This window comes from Camponotus floridanus, unplaced genomic scaffold (genome assembly GCF_003227725.1).
Source record: "Camponotus floridanus strain SB8 unplaced genomic scaffold, Cflo_v7.5 scaffold81, whole genome shotgun sequence".
Classification (NCBI taxonomy): Eukaryota; Metazoa; Arthropoda; class Insecta; order Hymenoptera; family Formicidae; genus Camponotus; species Camponotus floridanus.
In genome coordinates this window covers 577,317-599,175 of record NW_020229851.1, presented here as the reverse complement: position 1 = coordinate 599,175, position 21,859 = coordinate 577,317, and the positions used below count along the sequence as shown (strand labels likewise).

The following is a 21,859-nucleotide window of genomic DNA, read 5'->3' as shown; positions in this document are numbered from 1 at the left end:
TCGAACTTATCGGGACGTGTACCGTGAATGTAATGTTGTAAACAATTCGTGTGTCTGGGTGGTACATCGATACGCACGCGCATATACGTGTGTATGTGTGTGTGTATGTGTGTGTGTGTGTGTGTGTGTATAGATGCGGTTTCTCGCCCCTATATTGCACAAATCGTATTGAACGATCCGCCTGAACGTAGCAAAGAGGGATAGAGCGGTACAATCGTAGATACGGAGAACGGGTGGTAAGGAGGACGAAGGACGGAACACGGCGTTTCATTTGTTTGGTGTTCCTCCGGGGTATTAGAGAACGTGCCGGCGATACGTGGTATCCGTATAGACACCACCACCTAATAGAAGCAAAGCAATCTGATGAAACCAATAAGCGTGAAGGAATGCGGGCGCCTTCTTCCCTTCCCTCATCGTTGTCTCCCCTTCGATACTTCGTACAACGCTTCTTCTCGCCTCCATCGAGCCACTTCGTATCTCTGCGCTTGTTCCTACAAACCCGGCGTCCCTCCCCCTTAGCTACCTTCGCCCTCGATCCTCTTATTCCGATCTCGGAAGATCGAATACCTGTGCAAACTTAACGGAGGCGGGATAGATGGACGACGAGGCAGATCGAAGGGGATGGAGCGAGGGGGGGAGGGAGGGATAATCACATGGTTCGTGTCAACTTGGGTAACAATCAGGAGGGAAGGTCCAATTTGGCGAAGAATTTCGTATATAGGCAGCAGAAGAAGGATCGCGTTGGTTAATTAAACTGGCCGGAGAATTTAGCGGGAGATTTTACATCGCGTCTTGCAAATTGTTCTTGTTTTGCATCGATTTATAAATTATCGGCTAAAATAGCGGCTGTACAAGAAATAACGCGTGGGAAAAAGAAACTCGGGGAAAAGAGAAATTTTCTTATTTCATGAAATCTTTTTAATAAAAGAAAAAGAAATAGCAAAATCGCTTATCCCGTATTAGTTGAAAATTACGCTAAGCGTCTACGAGTTGATTTAGTGGACGTAGTAGTGCGTAATAATACAAAGAAGAACATAACCGACAACGCACGATTATTGTGTCTGTCGTTTCCTTTTATCCGTTCGAATCCAGGATTAATCTCCCGTCTCTTTGTTGAAAAGGTTCTTTTACTACTCGATGTGGCCGTTTCTTGAGTGGAGTAAAGGGCAAAAGGAATAAGATAAGGAACAGAAGATAGAGAGACGGGTGCCTTCCTGTCTCCAGAATCTACAGGAACTATCTTTTCTTTATACTTGTTCATTCTTCAAGAATAGCATTTTTTATGTACTTCAGCTGCACTGAGATTCATTTCGTGTATTATCTTCTTCGTCGCGATATAAAAGACTTACATGTATGTGAATATGTCTTTTATAAATACTTCTCGATATTATTATTTAATGATATCTCGAGAAAATCTATTATCATCAGTAACATTTGCCGGTAACTGTTGCAATTATATAATATGTCTTTTCAATGATTTTCTATTTTTATGAATATTAAAATGAAAATCTGATAAGATTATACTTTGCTTTTATCATTTATCTCTCTTTAATAAAATACACGATTTTTCTTTTAAAAACCTACAGTTGTTGAATGAGTAGTCGTCAGTAAATTTAATATATATTTTTAGTAAAACTACAAAGAAAAATCGAGATCAATAACAACTCTAGCTAATGAGCTCCAGTTTCTGTAGATTTAGCGCACATTAAATCATGTATCAGACAGAGAAAATAGATATCTCAACATGTATTTCTCATATAATATTATAATATATATTGTCGATAACAACTAAAAATTGTTTTTTATCTGCCCGCGGTACAGATATTTGTTATGGATATATGATTGTATAAAGTACAGCTGTCTTGTATATTAAAACACGTTTGCAATCTAACTTCGGTGAATAGATGATAGCGTAGTCTAATTGGTTGACGTGCGCCGAAGGCAAATCAGCTATATTTCTTCGCAGTTATTTGCATTGAATGATAGCACGCATATACAACAAGACTCTAAATACAAAAGCAAAAATCTAGCATCATGAAAGTATATAATGAAAGAAATTTTAAAAGAATGTTTAATAAAAGATGAAATTTTAAGAGAAAAATTTCTACTTCTTTTTGCATTTTTTTACTCTACTATATAACATTCTTTCCATTCAATTATCCAACATATGTACGCCTATTATTATTTGAAAAATTTAATTCTATTGTTCGTAAATAATACTCTGTAATTGCAATTTTTTCGCAGTGTTGAAACTTATATTACGTTATTTTCTTGGTTTTATTTTCCATTAAGATCACTATTATACGGTATATTTTATAAGGTATCCATTATATTTTTATCGACGTTGACAAGCAGTTTGATCAAACGCGTCTAATAGCCACGTAGTTGCCCTGATTATTCTCCCGAATGGCGAGCATAAATCGAACTTTGAGACTTCAGCATAGTTACGCACCGATCATATTAACGATCGTTTTGCCGTATTTCCTGCGTGCTTAAAGTGCCGGCAGCAGCGCGAGACGCGCAGCTCGAGAGCCCGCTCGGTACCGCCGATACACGATGTAATTTCACGGTGCCGTCGATGCAATTCGCGCTTTCGATATGCCACAATTTCTGCGCGAACCGTTATGAGTTACGGCGTGGGTAGGGAACCTGCTTTGAATGGGGAGCACGGGATTCCCCCGGATGCGAGCGCGTGCAGCAAGCGCGGACAAACGTATAATATGTACGGAGGGCATGATTATCGTGAACTATGTACTTTGAAACTAATCACGTGTTGAGAGAAAGAGACAAGGGGACGAAAAATTTGCGCACTGAGAAAAAAAATCTGATTGCATTAATTAGAATTCTGGTAGATTCAATCATGTCTGTTGGAAAATGGACGAACCAGAATTCTTGCAGGAATTACCAGATGAATCTGATTAATTTCTTCCTGTTAAATTTATCAAATTTTCTGGTTAATAATACTAAACTCGCCAGCACCAAGTCGTCTAAAATTTTTTCCATCTAATCTCAAGTCTGTTTAATCTTCTGAATTCCAACAAGATTATTGGATAAATTCAAGATTATTGAATAAATTATTTTAAATTCAGTTTGTTAGAAATTAAACTGATAAACAGTGATGCAACAAGAGGATGCAGCTCAAACACACACAATCAGAGAGCTAGCGTCCTCTTTCTGGCACTACTGCTCGTAAGAGAAATAAAAATACTTTGGATTTAACGTTAATACTAGTTCTTTATATACATTTCATGGCAAATATTGAATACGAGTTAAATTAAGAATGGCTCGTTGCCTAACGGCAAGCAAAGAAATTAATGTAACAAGAAATTTTATAGATCCAACCAGAAAATATTAATCAAATCCTTATAGTATAATCTATTAAATATAGTAAAATCTATTAAAAGTTCTAGTTATAAAAAATCGAGTCATATCTTGATAACTAGAAATTCTTGTTTGATTTAATCAAAATGCCTTCAACCATATACGTCTTGTAGGTACAATCAAACGATTTTTCTCAGTGCGACGAGACTTATCTTAGATAAAGAGAGACACGTTTCTTCCAAATTACCTTTAAAAGGGAAGACGCTGAATGAAGTCGAGAGCACTCTTTGGAGTCGCAAGGAATCACGATGAATGATCGAGAATGTTTTCGAGAATGATTCCCTCAAAAGCAAAGCTTTTTTCTTCATTCATAATCAGTCGTCATTCACCGAGAATGGTCATAATTCGCAAGATGGGTAACTCTTGATTGTATCACAATCAGAAGGATCGACTTCTCGAACCGCTTCTCATGGTTTCATCTGGGTAATCACGTCGCTACGTTTACCAGGTTGGAAGATCGGAATACAGATGAAAGGGAGATTCATCCGTTCGGTCCGGCACGTAAACTTGGTAAATAAACTTCGCCCTTGAACATCCTCGCTTTGCGCTGCTCTTTCTTTTCCCCAAAGGGAAATTCGTAATACCGAACTCCTGCGGGAATATGCTGATTTTATGATCTCCGTTATACCTCAACGTCGGGTAATATTTCTCGAAAATTGTCGGAACCGTAAGATACATAATCGCGACTCAATTTTCACTTTGAAAGGAACGTTCACGCTTCGCTCTTCCTTTCCTCTTTCTCTCCTCGATTTTCCTCGATATGCACCAACTCTACGTTTAATCGCGTATATCCTGCCGCCTCGTCATTATTTCGTACTTTGCACGTTACTTTCTTCCTTCCTTCCTTTTTACGCGCTTTATTAAATGATGTCTAACCATACCGAGACGGCAATCTTCCACACTTGTGCGATAGATTATGATCTCCTTAACCGAAAGAAAGATCGTCGCAAAATGAACAGTATAGTAAAAAGCTTGTTCGCAAAATATTATGAAATTGTAACCATCTCCCGTCGGGACATTTTATTAGCGTAATTGGAACTGTACTTTAATATAATAGGTATCCATTAATAAAATTGTCAAACATTAATATTACAAGATGTGAGACAAAATATGTATTTTTCTTCTATAATAAACGTGATTAGCTTCCATTTTTTTCATAACGAATACTATTAGCAAGTCTGTTTAATCAAAGTTCAACTCTAATAATAATCGGACGAACGAAAATAAATGCTCAAACATGAGATCTGACAACTTTCTGCAAAACATTTTCGACATTTATTATTATTTATCGTGCGAAAAGATACTCATTTTTATTATATTTATCTCGTATACGAGAGGGAGAGAGAATGAAAACTCGAAGCGCATGAAGGAGTAGCGGATTCCAAGCTCTCGCTGCTTGACAGGATCTGAGAAGGGCGAACGTAAAGACGCGCGTCACACATCATCGTGCAAACAAGCGTGGAAAAACGCCCTCGAAGTCAATTCGGTGCAGGGAAGGCGGAGAAGAACGAAACGCTGAAAGGACGTCCCGTCAGCTGTGGATGCATTACCTTTCCGCCGGGCGTCTTTTATGACTTTTTAGAAAGTCACAACAAAGTTCGACAGCGAGTTTCGCACAATGGCTCTTTGCAATCGTACCCGCCTCCTTTCGTCGGTTCTCTCGTTCCTTCCGACCCGGGTATTGTCTTTGCGCGTCGTCGGGTGTCCACGGCATTCAAGTAAATACGACCGGCCGACACCAAATCCTTTATACCGATTATCCTCAATAAAGTTCCCGCTCGTTAAACTGTTTTATCGCTGCGGCGCGAACGTAATTGAGTTTCGATGTTTAATTTCATTAAGAGCGAATATACGCTCCGACTCGCGAATTAGCCCAACGTGATGAAACGTCAAAGTTGCTAAAACAAACTTTCGATGCTGTATATTGATTCTTTTATTTTTCTGTCTTTTAAAAAACAAATCCAACGATAAAAATAAATTTCAATAATACATTCAAAGACGTAATAACTCGAAATTTATGTAAAAATATGGAAAAACTCGAAACAACAATATTGCAGTTTGTATTTTGATCGTTGGAATTATTAATTTTCAACTTTATATCAAACTCTGATGACATTTTTATCAAGGATTTTTATAATTAATTTTATAATTTGTGTAAATGATTAATTATAGGTATATTCGATAAATCTAGATGATGCACAATTGCTTCTATCAATTTCGTAAAAGATGAATGAAATTCATGCAGGCATCTTTGATAACTCTGTAACTCTTACTTGATTAATATAGATCCCAAAGTATTGTACTCCGCCGTATTTTAAATAGTCGGTAAACCCAGACAGTTATATCGTTGACTCGTGACGAAACGCGCCCGCAAACACTTCTCACGCTCTAAAACGCGCATTATCCGCGTTAAAAGCGCATATAAACCCCGCACACGAGCTTCTTCTTTTATTCCGCACGGTAATTTCACATGTTTCGCTCGCGACTCGCGGTTAGTGCGCGAGCCGTAAAGGCACCGAGATAAACCGGTACATCTTTCGCGCGCAACTTAGCGAGAAATATCTCTCGTAGCGACTCGCGGACGCGTAACTCGCCGATCGCGAAACGGCGCCGGACAGTTATACGCGGGGAAACGAGCGTCGTCATGGAGCACCGGCGCGTCGACCCACAAGCGGCATCGAGTAACCCTAAGCACGACGAGCCTCTCGATGCCGGCCGATAATAATATTCCATTACAGCAGCAAGACCGTACATCAACGATCGTCACGCGGACTCCCCTCGCGTATCGTCCACGACACAGCGATAGCATCTACACGAGGCGTTAATTACGTACCGTCCTACCGCGTTACACTAGCACTCGAGATACCTCGCGGTAGCCGAACAAAGACGGGGGAGAATCGTCAACTCTCGATCTCTCTCCTCTTCCTTTCTTCCACTTACCGAGCCTTTCCTTCCCACCGGCCGTTTTCCTCTCTCTCAAGATCGCAACCCTCTATCGCGAGACGCAAATATAAGATCGAATTCCAACGTTTGTTCAGACTCGCCGCCGGCGCGCGATCTACCGATCCTCCGCACCGTTGCTGGAAGATAGGAGGAAGACAGATGCGCCGCGGTTCTATGAGAAATCGTCTGTAACATCGAACATATAACCGTTCGAACGACACCTTCAAACCGGTATTCGAGGTTCCGCAACGATGGCTCGAGCTCGGGATAGTTATAGACGCGAATAAATAACACGTCTCAAGTTTGCCCATCAGTCGTGGCGATAACTCTTCAATTTTTATCCATTCTTATTTGTCTTTACATCGGGCAAATTGTTAAGTATATATACATCATCCGGGCTCATCTCTCGCGAGAAAAGAATTGCATCTTGAAATTCGATAAGAAGATATTACTCCAGTATTTTTGCTTTACATTTCTCTCCTCGAGTCTCTTCATCTCCCTCGCTCTCGCTCGAGTATCTTACGCGAATTTTTGCCGGTACCGCACATTTCATTTCATATTCCTTCTAAAGATATATTATATCTTTCTCATGCGCGGAGCCGAGGAAAAATGCCCGCGTACGTTCCATGCAATATCCAAGAATTGTGAATGGATACGCATCTCGCGCGTTTCAGTCCCAAGACGCATAGAGTTACCTATTTCCGCGCTTCAATGCCGAACTAACTTACGTCTCGTGTAAGGCTGCAGCACTGTTATAAACACATTCTGTGCGTCAATTGGCTTGATTCTAGTGCCTGCGCGGAATAGGTAATCTGTGTGTTTCAATTATAAACCTAGAGCTGTACACGAGATGTAGCGTGCGAGCGTATTCCGCACACCTAAGCACGGCCACGGAGATACGCGAGGAATTGATAATTTGCAGGCTCTAACGAGACGCCTGCCGGATTATACGTATAGCGCGATTCCATAAATGGATATTCTGTATTCCGCGTAATCGAATATTTTCAGCTACATTATTTTAACCAATGGTTGCACCACAGTAATTTTACACAGCCGTTAAGCACGCGAGCGAGTTTCAGCCACTATTATTCGAATTATCCCTGAAATCGCCATTTAAAAAAAAAAAGGAAAGCGTATGACGTGGAATTAATTTAACGCGGACTACGCGGCATCCTAGCGACAGCCAATACACGAGAGAAATAGCAAACCATCCAACGAGAAAATAACTAGTGACAGATTCACTCGATGGAAAAGAATTGTGCAGCGGGTGTCGAGGCATTTTACCGCTAAGAAGAATATGGAACTTCCACTGTCTCCTTTCCCTCCTTTCACGGCGATTCCAGCGAACATTGTCGCTTTGAAGCGACTGAAATTCTTTTCGATCAGTCGATAATTTGAAACGTCTGTACATTTTCACAATCACGAGAGCGTGCGTACGTTCTTCCCTTCATTTTATTAATAATATATAAAAATGTCGATATTCGCAAAAAAAAATCAAGTGACATCTCGAATAATGCGATTGGAATAATTGAATTGAAAATCTCGATCTTTATTGCATCGAGAGGGGTAATCGTTAGGCGTAGTAGTAATAAATTCCCAAAATATCTAGGATCGAGTAAAATCCCGGATTACAAAGAGCAGTCGTAAACTTGCTCGGCTGAACTCGAATAATGTTACCTTATCTACACCTAAAACGATTCTCATTAACCCGCTGTCGCGCCATTACGCGCTACACACGGAAAGTGTTCCGTATCTCCCTCGGGGGAAAAGTTGGCCGACATATTTGGTATTAAAAATACTTGTGCATCGCTTACCGCTGTTGCTGTTGTAACCGTTCGACCCTCGCTGAGGCTCCTACGTCCTGCAACAAGAAAACAAGTTTTTCGTTACGAGATATATATCGGCGAACAAGTTTAACTTCGCATTTTATATACACCAACTTGGCAAGTTTCTAAACATTTATCTTGTGTTTACAACAAGTATCGGACGATCGTTTAAAGTGGCCGCACATCAGACGACTAATGCCGTGAGATTTAAACTCAATTGGAAGAAAAATGTTCATTTCACCCCGTTTGCATTTGGAAATATTCAACCGGCGAACGCGTAAAAATTCAAATTTTGCCTTATCAAAGTAAGGAATAAGTGACGTCGGTGCGCCACCGCCGGTGAACTTTGTAATATGACATATAGTCTCCTCACACTCTACCCAGTCGTACGAACGCGCGGGATACCGAATTTAAATTCTTTTCGCAGTTTCCCCGGGAATCCGCCTTAGAAAACGAGCGGCGGAGAGTAAGGTGTGCGACTGCAGAGAAAAATATTAATTCCAGTTTCCTTCTCCCTTTCTCTGTCGCCCGCTAAGAAGTAACGCGAGTAGTGCGCGCTACTCATATTCCGAATACGTAGTGGTAACGGACCCACGAGAGAGGTAGGAACGTACGGCGACGAATAAATTTCCGTCCCGTGAGTCGGTAATGGAAGAAACGGCGGGGCACGCGTGGTCGGGTTAACAACGCGCACGAGGGTGGATTGTTAAATCGGGGTAGGCCGCGGACAATGTGAGCGCGGTCGCTCGTACGGAAAACACGCGCGGTCTTATTTCCGAGAGAACGGTAGACGATGAAATAATCGAGAAAAAAAGTGTTCGCGCAAAAATGAATCAGTTCGGGGAGGAAGGGATGGTCCGATATACAACCGATGATTTAACGAGAGAATCAAGAATCGTGCAAACTTTGAAATTGCGATAAAAGACGTCAAATATGTCGGATATGCTGGGAGAGTCGTATTATGAAAGTCTCTTGGAATCTTTCCTTTGTATATTATGAATATTTCGTTTTTCCTTTTTTAAATTCCGAACGTTTCTTATTAAAGTTGCGCACGTTGATTGCAGCTATCTCGTCCGGATTGATCTTCGGCAACTACCTTTTATATGACTCTTTGAATTTCATGGAGCAAATCGAAGCGACGAGCGGATATCTTGAAATGTCAATGAAATCGCATCGAGGCCAACGAACGACTCTCTCTCTCTCTCTCTCATTCTCATTTCAACTTTACTACGCTAGCGATGCACGTACACGCTTGTGTCATAGTGAAGGACGCAGAAATGCAGTGGCGCGATGCGGTCAGATTCGCAAGTAGTTTCAGAGCCGATTGCTGACCGTGTACATTTTGCGGACAATGCTTTCCGAGGGAAAACGTATCCTGGATTCAGTTTCCCCCGCGAGAATCGAACGCGGGGATGGAGATGGTCCAAGAGATAGCGTTGGCTCTCTCTCTCTCTCTCTCTCTCTCTCTCTCTGCACATCGGCTACACATCGTCATTCGATGCGTAACTACATCCAATTGCTATCCGACAAACCTTTCTAGGAACTCGGCGAGTCGCCTCTGGAGCAGCGGCGATGGTTACATCGTTGGCGGACCAAGATAAAAGGAGAGCGAAGCGAAACGACCAAAGGAGAAGGTGCCGGACGTAGAATAAGACGGGCATTACAGACAGGTCATACTTTATAGCACGAAATGCGAATAGCGAGCACGCTTGACGTTGCCATTTGCCAAGTGACGTATGCTCGGAAGGAGAGGTCGCTTAAACGTCCAGACGACAGCGGAGGATATAAAATCTATCACGGTCGCATCAACGGGTGATTGGTCGATACGACGTCATCGTTGTCGGCGTCTTCGCCATCATCATTGTTGTCGCTCAAGCGTTCTTTCAACGACATTCCTCCGGTGTCTTTATTCTTCTCCGACGTCTATGTTGTCGAGGCTACCGCGCCTCTTCAGTGGCTTCTCAATATCGTCTAAACTTTTTACTTGCTTGCGTACCGTTCGATATTTTCAACGGCATGCTACATAACTTGTCGATGCTTCGACGTAGCAGTTCGGCTTCATTGCTCGTTAACAATTTTATTCTTTAATATCCGTAAAAAAAAACATCATCAAAAACGATCTCCGGTTATTCCAAGCTGCTAGATGGCAACATCTTGCGACACGTTACGTAGGTCTCACCGGTAGTTATTAATTAGCTAAATCCAAGTTATTATTTCACGCTCGTGAAACAAAAGTACCACCGTTCGGCCTTCTCTCCAGCTGGTCGGCAAGTGACGCTAGATTGGCGCTAGATGTTTCTCGCAGCGGGAACAGGGAAGAAAAGCAACGAAGAAACGCGGGGTGAGGCGAAGCGGAGACGGAACTTGACCGTCAGACATCGCGCCTCGTTCCTTTCGATCCATTATACGGCCGTTGTACACGAGCCTTTCTCGTCGTGTCGTAGGTACAACGTGGCGCGACGTGGTTCACGGCGTGCTCGTGCGCGACGAACGGTATGGCACGCTTCCGCGGTAACTCCGTCGAGAGAAGCGCGCGGTTATTATAAATTCTGTGGGAGTAAGCGCGGAGAGTAGGTAGGTAGCCACGTAGAGAGCTCTCTCTACGTACTCGGATATAATAGTCTGAAACAAGTACCGCCACGAAAAGGGCGAGGTCAGCTTGTCTGTCGCATATTAAAGAACACCGGAGCCTGTATCTCTTCCCCTTTGCGCGCGAAGGGCAGGAATGCGCGCACGGGAGGTTGCGCCGCGTAAGTGGCTCGTATATTCGACGGACGGCCGTGCGGCGGTGGCCCCCCCGGTATCGACGAGCAGGCAGGAAGAAGTTTCAGCCCCGCTCTCCTCGCCGACACGGTCTATCGCTGCCAAGGCTCACGGGCGGCGCGAGTAAATTAAAGGGGCGCGCGTGCGACAAGCGCATTCTTAGATGCTCCAAGATTTTATACATACGTACATATATATATTGTATCGCATGTTCTGTTCCCCCCCCCCTCTCTCTCTAAGAAACATCCTATATATATATAGGATGTTTCTTGGATATATAGAATATATAGGATATATATAGGATATATAGGATGTTTCCTATATATATAGGAAAATTAATCCTATATATATATAGTAAATTAAATCCTATATATATATAGGAATTTTCCTATATATATAGGAAAATTTTTTCCTATACATATAGGAAAATTTTGCGCAATTATTAAGAAACATCCTATATATAGAGGATGTTTCTTAATAATTGCGAAAAATTTTAGATGATTCTTTGTGGAAAATTGAGGAGGGTTCTTCGTATAAATATATACTCCTACATATATGCCTCCCTGTGGAGTTACACTTCTTCCAAAAATGAGGGTAAAAATTAGGTTTTTAGATCTTTATTATGATTTTGTTTTTGTTCCAATTTTCCCAACATTTACTCTAATTTTATTTTTATTTTAAAATTTAACTCCTCGAAATTCGAAACCTATGTTATTTAGCATCGTGTTGCGCATGATAACGTATTTTATTTTTTTTCTTGAAAACTCATTTTATAAAAAAAACTGACATTTATAAAAAAATTTATAAAACATTTTATAAAAAAAAAATAAAAGAAATAAAAGTTTCTGATGAATCAAACTTTTTAATGCATATTTTTAGATGATCATATTCCAGCCCATTAAAAAGTTCTAATAAAAAATTGAATAGGTTGCTAGTTTCATCCCCTTATAACGAGGGGCTGAAAAAAATATTAATAAATAACTTTTTTTAACTAGTAGAGAAAATATCCACCTAATTTCATTTCTTTGGCTTGTTCCAAATTTGAGAAAAAAATAAAAATCTAATTTTTATCTCCATTTTTGGAGGAGTGTAATTCCACAGGGAAGCATGTAGGGGTATATGTTTATATGAAAAACCGCCCTTAATTTTCGACAAAGAATCATCTCCTAAAATTTTTCGCACTTATTAAGAAACACTCTGTATATATATTGATTTGCTAGAAGGAGGGTGACGGGAAGAGAAACTACGAAATGTAACATTATAAAACCCGTAAATGCGATTTCGCACGTGATAATGACGGGGCGCGCGATTATTCGTGGGCTCTTTTCCCGCGCGATTCTCTTTTAATTAGATTTTCCAGCTAATAGAGATAATACTACTTTGTTATTTTGCTCGCGTTAAAAATCGCACGTAACGTCCGGCGATCGCTTATTAGCAACGTTGATTAGAGTCCTCCGGTTATGCGCACTCGTAATTACATGGCTGTTTACCGGTGCTTTACCGTTTTAATTCGCTCGCCCGGATTACGAACGATCTTTTCATGCAAACTGCAACGCGCGCAGAATTTTGGCGTAAATTGATCGTGCGAACGTAGCGCAGAAATGCCGTGTTGTACCGTCGCAGTTTGCAAGTAGTTTGCAGATAATTAATGTCATGTGATTCCTGGGAAGCGCCTTACCTAGCCACGTTATCGGTCGAAGTGCATTGAGTAGATGCTTTGTTCCTACCGAGAGCTCAATACTGTCAAAGGAAGTATACATCGGCGGTTGACCCTAAAATTAGTACAACATCTTGGTAACTTGGCTCCGAGTAAAACTGAATCTGCCTCGTGTACAAGCGCAAAATTACGTCGCGGGATTTTCGATTAAATTCTCAAGGCAGAACAGAGATAGACAAGCGCGCGTTTAACACCAGCAGGCAGGTTACTCTGTTCGGATTACTCTAGTCTGCGAGGAACCGAGAAACGTCTCATTTTTCTCTCCTGATCAGCTATTAACGAGTACAAACGCTTTAACGATTACACATTGATCGTCGAAAAATCTCCAGCGCTGTCGTCCGTTTAACACGATTAAAGAGTAAGCCGGATCCGATGGACTAACAAGAGAATGTTAAAACGACAGAGGAAGATTTTCAGGTAGACACGGCAATCTTACATTTTAAATGCTTCCATGAGAGATCTTGAACCGAAGCATCCGCTACGGCCATTTATGCTCTTTCTCTTCTCTCTCCCATCCGATCATTTTCGAATCAATCACAAGGCGAACACTGGCGCAAAAATTTCCATAAAAGACCGTGGACCATGTAAAATATCCATACAAAAGACCGCTTTATGAATTCGCGCGAGATCTACTCGGTTGAAACGTGAATAATATGCACCTGCTGCGTCGATAAAATGAGTTACGTGCAATCGTTCGCCCTAGCTCCATCCGGGAATCACGTTCTTGTCGAATATTCACCTGAATTCCCTCACGTTTTATCGTCCGAGTCTTGATTTTCCCGCAATCGAACCGGTGGCCTCGTGGACCGGACATAACCGTCGCCATTTCCGCGATGTATGATTCCACCAAATTCCACGACATTTACAAAAATGGGGCGACGCGTCTAGAATTCGAACGGATCGTAAGCATTTCTTTGGGCTATTTCCAATGTCCCTTTGGTTAGTGTTCCACGGGATGTATAACTGAACTCAAAGTGAGATATTTTACAACATCATTTTGATATGACTGCGTTTATGTTATGTAAAATTTTGTCTTCAAAAGAAAAAATGAAGGATATTATACGTAATACCAGAAATAAAATATATAACATTAGAGACTATACACATTAGAGTATACACGTAGAGAGTAATAACGTGTCTCCCTAATTTGCGTGTAATCTCGGAAATATAAACTCGAGTTAAAATTGCAAAATATATCGTAATATTCACTAACATGAAATATAATCGGATATACATCACGTACTTTGCGAACAGAAAATTTACGTCTCTCTGAACGCAATAATAATAAAAGCTGTATAATAACCAAGTGGAATCATGCACGCATAGAAGGTAAGCCAGCATTCCGGTTCATATATCACAGCTATTAGGCCGAAGCATTTGTGATCTACAGACCTAAATGATATTAATGTAACGGCCGGTCGGATAGTGACCACGCAGCAAAAATATTAATTAACCACAAACCGCACGTCGTAAAGAACGCGGTCAGAGTTAGTATGCAGAGTGCGGTGTGTAAGCAATATCCCTATTCGTTGACCTACCCAGAAACCAGCCCGAGCTCGTTACATAAGTAGCCTACATAAATTGCCGGCTGATGGCACGTACTGGGATGAAACAGAAAATGAATACACGTACATAGAAAGAGAGAGAAAGAGATACGTGTCTAAGAAAAACGCAATATTGACGTTTGTGCACGTGCATAGAAATTCTAAATAATCACAGCGAGAGTCATCCGAAATCGAAATCACTCTGTTACACTTACACAAAACAGAAATATGACTATGCGTCTCGCATGTGCGTACCAAGGTAAATAAATGCGCACAGGCGATGATGTAGCGACAAGAGATTTCGCATAATACAATCCCGCTCGTGCATTTCGCACCGCAATCTCGTCGGCTATTTTGATTTAATTAGTAAATCTTAATACCACTCGTATAAACATATGATTAAAATAATACTTGTTTCATGTAAAATAGTGAATCGTTTCGATCTCATGCGCGAGGTATTAATCGGACATATCCATGAATGAGTAATCTGTTTTTGCGCGAAATTTTATCCTTCTTGCACACGCGTTAAAAATGTATGTCCCATGACACGCATGCGAGAAGGTGAATAACGGAAAAGCCGTCCTGCGTACATCGCGACGACAAACCGACCCATTTATAAACGATTCTGTTTATATCGGTCGCGCGGCTTATGCGCACGTTGCATTTACGGCAAATGCATCCTCGCCTGCAGGAGCGAGGCGTTACGTGTTATTTTGGCGCCTGCCGTAACCAGACGCATATTTCATGCGTCCCACTTTCTTGTCACAGATACAAGACTACCGGGGCAGGCGGCAAAAGGAGCTCACTCGCGTTGTTTTGTTTATGGCGCGATATATGCATACGTCGCCACCGGTAAACGCCGTATAACGTTTAACGGTACCCTCCAGATTGGAAGTATCTCTATGGTATATATATGTATACAGCTTAGTCGTTACTTTTAGCATAACGTGGAGAAGCACGAGAATATTCTCGCGACAAGCCACGTCTCGTGTACACCGAAAGAAGTTATCCCAGCGGTAAACCTCTGCGTTCACACGAGATTAATTCGCAAGTATCGAGAGCATCGGAAGGATGCAGGAGTCGTTTGTGAAGCTGTATATGAATTCCTATATGAAACTATCCTTTCGAGAGGAAAGGGGCGGATGCATAATCTCGTTTGAGAACGGCAAGCGGCAACGAAAATAAACGTGTAACACGATCGATGGAGGGGCATTCATGAGAAACTAGGCGAACAGGAAAACTCACGGCGTTGGAGCGTCGATATCTCGAGAACTTTAATTTCCTTAATACGTCAGCCGTAACGTCAGAACCAATTAGTATCGAGCGATATACTTGGCGATTCTCTCTTCGAGGGGAGTGAGAAGCGCGATACCGACCGGTGCGTCCAGCCTCCAATTTCCTCTCCCGTTAACCTATCGTATCTACACCGTTGCTCCGTATCTGTACGTTGTCGCCTGCCACCTCTTAGTCCACATCCGCGCGTTGTCGTCTGTGACCCGACCTGAATGTACACAACAGAGGTGAATTGCAACTGCAATTATGCGGGTCCGCTCGCAAACGATGTGGATATCCTCACGCGAGCCCTGCCGTTATCGAGACAAAGGGTTCTAAGTTGCTTTCATTCAAAGCCATGTGCACAACAGACGCGCCCGTTTATTTCCTTCTGACGATGTTCCTAACTCATAACGATATTCGCAGCTGCAACAACGACTCGGCGATCGGTGAGCCAAGATGTTAAAAGCGATAACATTGAATACGTTTAATAATTCCTCTCTAACGTCATATTTATTATCGATTTGTATAAAAAAGGCCGTAGAGATAGAAAGCCATGCGTAGGACCTACATCTACTTTTCCTCCTCAATTATTTTAATCGCTTCTCAGGTGTTATATCTCACGCGCATTATAATTTCGGCGCGATTACTATACGCCGACCAATTAAATCTATTCACGCAGTATCGCATTATATGTACTTGATTTGCGTCCGAGATTAGAATCAACGGTCTTTTAGCACGTGCTACGTATACAACCGCCGTCGAGAGTATTGCCAGCGAGACCTTTGCCACGTGATAATATACAACGGGTGTACAGGCAGAAAATTGAATTAAAGTCACTTAAGTGTTTACTCACGTTCTCAATTATACACGATGAACCCCTGGCATCGAAATAATTATCAGTCCATTGCAGTCCGTTACTCCGGTGCGCATAGCGCGCAAATCGACCGTACGGTATGGCTTAGCCGTCATCGTTGTCGAGGTTGCCATCGTCTTCGTCACCGCGCGCGGATATTACATAGTATATAATATATATATATATATATATATATATATATATATATAAAATATTATATCGCGATACATCACACATCTGACCATCCCATCTCGCGTATGTAGTATGCACCTATCGCGCGTTCATCGAATGTTACAGTGACCGTGGTATCGCGATCGATCCGCGCGGGGACCCAGCGTGTAAGGCCCAGCCTTCCATCGATAGGAAGAGCGCAGTTAACTCTAACGTAATAATTATCATGATTTTCTGTGGATCGCGGGCGGCCCACGGTAGGTCGCGGACCTTCTACGGGACTACGGCTACGGGATCGGGTATTAGGAGCAAGAATGGCGACCGGACGAATCCGCGGACGAGATTTAATGCGGGTCTTATCCAGGAATGCCAGGCTCAAGATGCAAGAGATATAGCTCTCTTCTATAGCTCTCTGGCATACGAGATCGTGTCGGGGTGGTCTTCAAATAACAGTAAATCGATTTTATTCTCCTTTCGTACAATAACGCGATCGATAAGACGTATTCCGCCTGTGTTCTTTGCTATCTTTATGTCGTGCTGATCGACAAATCAGTTCCGCTCGTAGTTTAATGGGAGTCACGAATGAGATGAGCTGTCCCGTTTTCTAAATGCGCTTCTTATCATGCATTTTTGTAGATGCCTCTATTTGTTAAGTATTGATTAACGATATGCATATTGTGCGAAAAAAAGAGTGATTTTTTGGAAATATTAGGTTGAAAGTGAAAGATTAAAGGAATAAGCTATTTATAAATTAGAATTTTTTTTCTCGAGCAAATAATATCGATACATTTCCGATATTTAAAGATACAAAAATATTAAACGAATTTCTATTTTTGAATCTAACCATATTTCTGATACGGCAAAATGGCATGGATGAAATTCGACACAAGGGCTGTACATTTGGCCGCGCGAAGGCCAATCTGGCAAGTTTTCGTGGGCAAAATCGGACGGTATCTCGACCAACGTGTGTGAACAAATATTGACTTTTATACGGAATCAACTGCGAAACGGGCGAGGTAAAACGGGAGATAACACGGAAGAGAGGTATAATGGACGTAGAATTATAGCGGGGAATACCGAGGGAAAAAGGAGCAGGTCGGTGTATGGACAAACACGTGCTCCAGAGCAGCCATGCATCGAAAACGTGGGAAATACGTGGAGAAAGAGGAGCACTTTTCCGCAGCCGGGTCCCTCGAGCGTGGCTCGCTTAGCCGTTTACCTTGCTGCCATTCGTCACGAATGAGAATGTCAGCCGCGGCGATGATACGGCCACTACACTTGTCCTACAGGATGAGAACGTTCTACCGTTCGCGACACCCTCCACGTTCCCCCCCCTCTCTCCTCTTCAGTCTCATTACGCCATTCTGATTTGTCTCTCGAGACAAAGCCGGAACGTGTCCCCGACCTCTTTGTTGTAAGCTTTCAAGAGGAAGAAGTGCAGCGCGCGAACACGAGTCCCTTGTTCAACGGCGCGACAGGCAGCAGTCACGAGCTCTTTATCGCCGCGCGCTAATCAAATTCAACGTGGTGGAACGGAATTAAAGTCTCTCGGTCGTTTATGCGCCCGTGATTAATCCCTCCTCGACTCACCGCTCGGCGCGTCTTACACGATTTATTATCCCCTGGCCTTGAGCGAGTCGACAGATTGAACAGCTCTGAAGCATCCTGACTGATCAATAGGTGGGAATGAAGTATAGTAGGCTAGATTTCTCGATCGTCATTTATCATAAAATTATTATCTGCGAATTACAATAGTCTAGAAAAATAAATATCTAGTATATTTAGAGAAATTTACTTTTGTCTTTACCGACGAGAAGGAATATCTTTTGTGTAGCAACTGCGAATGTATTTGATTGGAGCAAAAATATTTTTATTATCAATTATAATTATAGTTATTTTTTTATTTATTTCTCTTTGCATTAAATTTATTTAGAAAAAAAGTCTATTATTATTATACGAAAACAAATTCATGTTGCTGGAAAAGTTTCTGGAGATACGTACTCCATATTTTCGAGCGAGTGAAAGTACTCCCGGCGTTCTTTCCGACACGTGACTTAAATCCAATACATTTTTGACATATCAATGTCACTTATGGTGCTTCCCTCGTTTTCCCCATCCCCGCCTGCCCCCAATCTCTTCCCATTACTGTTTGCAAATGGGATTCCCGCGATCATACGCAAACAAGATCCCACGAAGTTTGCAGTGTCAGGGAAGGAAGCACTCTGAGGAAATCGTCCTGGGACACAAACAGACGATGCTTCATCTCTCTGAAACGATTTACACGCTGCGTCCGCGCAGTTTCTTCCGCGGCGCACGGGACGGTTAAGGTACGCTGAATTATCCATCGTGTAGACCGAAGATGGACACGAGAGTTAACCTCTAGTCTCGGCTCGAGACCGCATCAGCACGTTAATGCGAATAGGAGAGAAAATGAAAAAGGGGAGGAGAGGAAGAAAGAGAGAGAGAGAGACGATGTAAAAGGAGGAAAGAAGAAAAAAGACAGAGAGAGAGAGAGAAAGAGAGAATCCGACTCGCGTTCGCGTTATCTCCGCGAGTGCGCATACATTTGCTCCGCGAAGCAGTTCCGTTTTCTTTACTTCTCTTTCTTTCTCTCTCTCTCACTCCATCTCTCTCTCTCTCTCTTCTTTGCAGCGTGTGCCATTCCCGACCGGTAGACGAACCTAACTGTTCCGAATCGTCGCGATAATTTCGTATCTCGCATGCAAGGCGACAAGGTGCTCCGCTCTCGTGCATCGTACTTCGAAACTACGTCGACCGCCCGGTCTACGTGCTCGACTCTCCTTCTCTGCTCCAAATAAATCGATAGATAATCCGGCATTACAGACCGCGATGCAGCTTCCATAGTCCGAGAAGAGGAGCTATGCACGTTGTGAACTGTGTAGGATGGGATATCTAGAAATTACTAACTAGCGCAGAGTTCACGAGCAAATGTTATCAGCAAAGGAAGCGGATGGAATCATGTTAAAGGGCCAAGGTACCAAGAGCATGCGAACTACGATATTAATAAAACTCCATTGCGAGACCGAGAGATAAAGAAATGAATAAAAAAGGATAATTTCTCTGGAAAGTTGTAAAAGATAAACATCTCATCTCTCCTCAATTTTTCCAGAAAGAACCGATTTTAAATCCGCGTTTAAATAATCGTAAATGCTAGACACAACGGCAATTATTTCTCCATTTTTCGTGTACATGCACAGAAAAAAAAAGAAGTGTCAAATCAAAACTTATATACTTAAACTAACGCGTTCATTGTTTCGTATATACGCAACAATTTCCAATCTTCTTAGAAGAATTTAATAATTTTAAATTTCCACAATATTATCGTCTTATTTTAATATTGTAATTGTCACCTCAAGAATATATAATTATTTAATTCTACTTTAAGAAAATTGTAATCATTGATTTAAAAATGTTATTTTCTATCCAACATTAAATCTTAAATCATGAGAATATATTCTTCTCGATTGAACTATATAAAATGGCTTCATTCGAGTAAGCAATTATTCAAGCAATTATATTTTTCTCAAATTAACGCGATATAATCTCATTTCATGATTTCCGCGTTAAAACTAAATATATTTTCATAATAAGAATGTCCTTTTTTTTCTGTGTGTGTTATTCGAATTTTAATTCAGATTTTTGCGCGACCTTTTTATAACGAGAAGATTCGACGTCTATATATTTAACGAAACTTGCGTCGACGGGAGAAACGTGGTTTACGCATTAAATAAAAATATTAATCCTGCGCGTATGTTTTCCCGTCTTTCCGCGAATATAACGGCGCGATACCGTGGCAACCGAGCCGCGGAGGAGCGCGCTCGTATAAATCAATAAATAATGCCGGCATTATTGCAACGTAACATTACGATGTAACAACTCGCGTTTAGCCTTCCGCAAAGGAGCATCGCGTACACCTTACGATCTATCCTCACGATGTGTATCCCACCGTTTTCCATCTTCCCGCCGTGTGCCGCAACGCGCAGAGTTAATGACGCCATCGCCGAGAATTATACCCGGCCGAGGTCGTACTCTCTTACACGCTTTGAATCTCTTTCCGGTATTATTCATTACTCCTTAATAATGATCTTCGCGGCTTTCTTTGTTTCCTTTCCTCTCGTCCCTTCCGCTCGCCGGGACCGCGACCGTGACAAAGTGTACACTTGCACGCGCGTGCGAGAAAGAAGCGCGGGGGTGAGGAAAACGAGGAGGAGAGGGGTGGGGAGAAAGGGGGAACTTTCGCGGAGAGCAACTTGAACGTATCGCTCTCGTTTCGCCCCTTTTTCTCCGTTCGCCCGAGTCCCCGAGCTATCCACTCGCTCTTGTCGTTCGATCTCTTTCCTCCCCCTCCCCCCCCTCTCCCCCGCTGTATCCTTAACCATAAATATAAATCTCAAGAGCATCGAGAAAGTATTGTGATCACCGATCGTACTCGCCTCTTCTGTTTTCGAAACGGGGGTACGCCGGGGGTACGCGTACGTGCGAAGAGAATGCGAGTGTATTGGTGGTATAAGAGGAAAACCTTTGCCGCATATACTACCGATGTTCCTTCGGTGAAATCGATCTTCCCTTTCTCTCCTTCTTCTCCTCCTCCTCCTCCGCCTCCTCCTGCCCCGGCGCTTTATTCGCTCGCTCTCGACGACAAAAGAATTTTCGATCCGGAACTTTACAGACAGACAGACTGAAAGCTCGTATATTCCATATTCTGTAGCAATAACGTGGCTCTTTATGATCTCGTCTGCGATCGACAACCGTATATTTCCGTTTTGATTAACTCTTCTATAATGTACGGAAAATATCGCTTCAGGTTTACGAAAAATATGGCTAAATAATAAACATATCGCGAGCACGCGAAATGATCTATAGTATGCATCAATACGTAACGAGTGTATATACATGTATACGTTGTTCGTGTAGCTCTGTAGAGGAGGAAGGAGGACCGGGGAAAACTTACGATAGAATCTATAAACTATTTACGATAACTGCGTTATCAAAATAATATCAAATTCCTTTCATACTTTCTTATAAAAAATTCCAGGTATGCAGCATCGATAGCAAAACTGCATCATTATTGAAATTTTATATTTCGCGCGACATGTGTAACATTAATGAGAACATCGAGTGTGTTGCACAAGCTGTCATAAATGGCACATGAACATGTTAATAATATATGGATATGCATGTACATGTACACGCGATGTAACCAAGCGCTTATGTGAAACGCTCCTCAGTCAGCATTAATTATCTCTACGCTTTCGGAAGTTGTCTCTAATACTCCCTGACACTCCATTGAGTGCATTGATTATCAATGTTTCGTGGCTGCGTGACATAAGTGGGTCAAGCCTTCCCTGCAAGCTCAAGTATGACG

The 21,859-nt window shown here is 42.0% G+C and overlaps 2 protein-coding genes across 3 annotated transcripts in view; one reads left to right on the top strand and one right to left on the bottom strand.

The window, feature by feature from the left end:
* Positions 1 to 21,859, top strand: part of LOC105256678 (autophagy-related protein 16-1) — a 406,486-nt gene that overhangs the window by 288,818 nt on the left and 95,809 nt on the right. The gene's annotated exons all lie outside the window — the stretch shown is intronic.
* LOC105256674 overlaps positions 1 to 21,859 on the bottom strand; it is a 175,761-nt gene that overhangs the window by 123,391 nt on the left and 30,511 nt on the right. Inside the window, exon 2 of the mRNA XM_011266805.3 lies at positions 8,139 to 8,185. The gene's annotated coding sequence lies outside the window, so the exon portion shown is untranslated. The remainder of the gene's footprint in view (positions 1 to 8,138; positions 8,186 to 21,859) is intronic.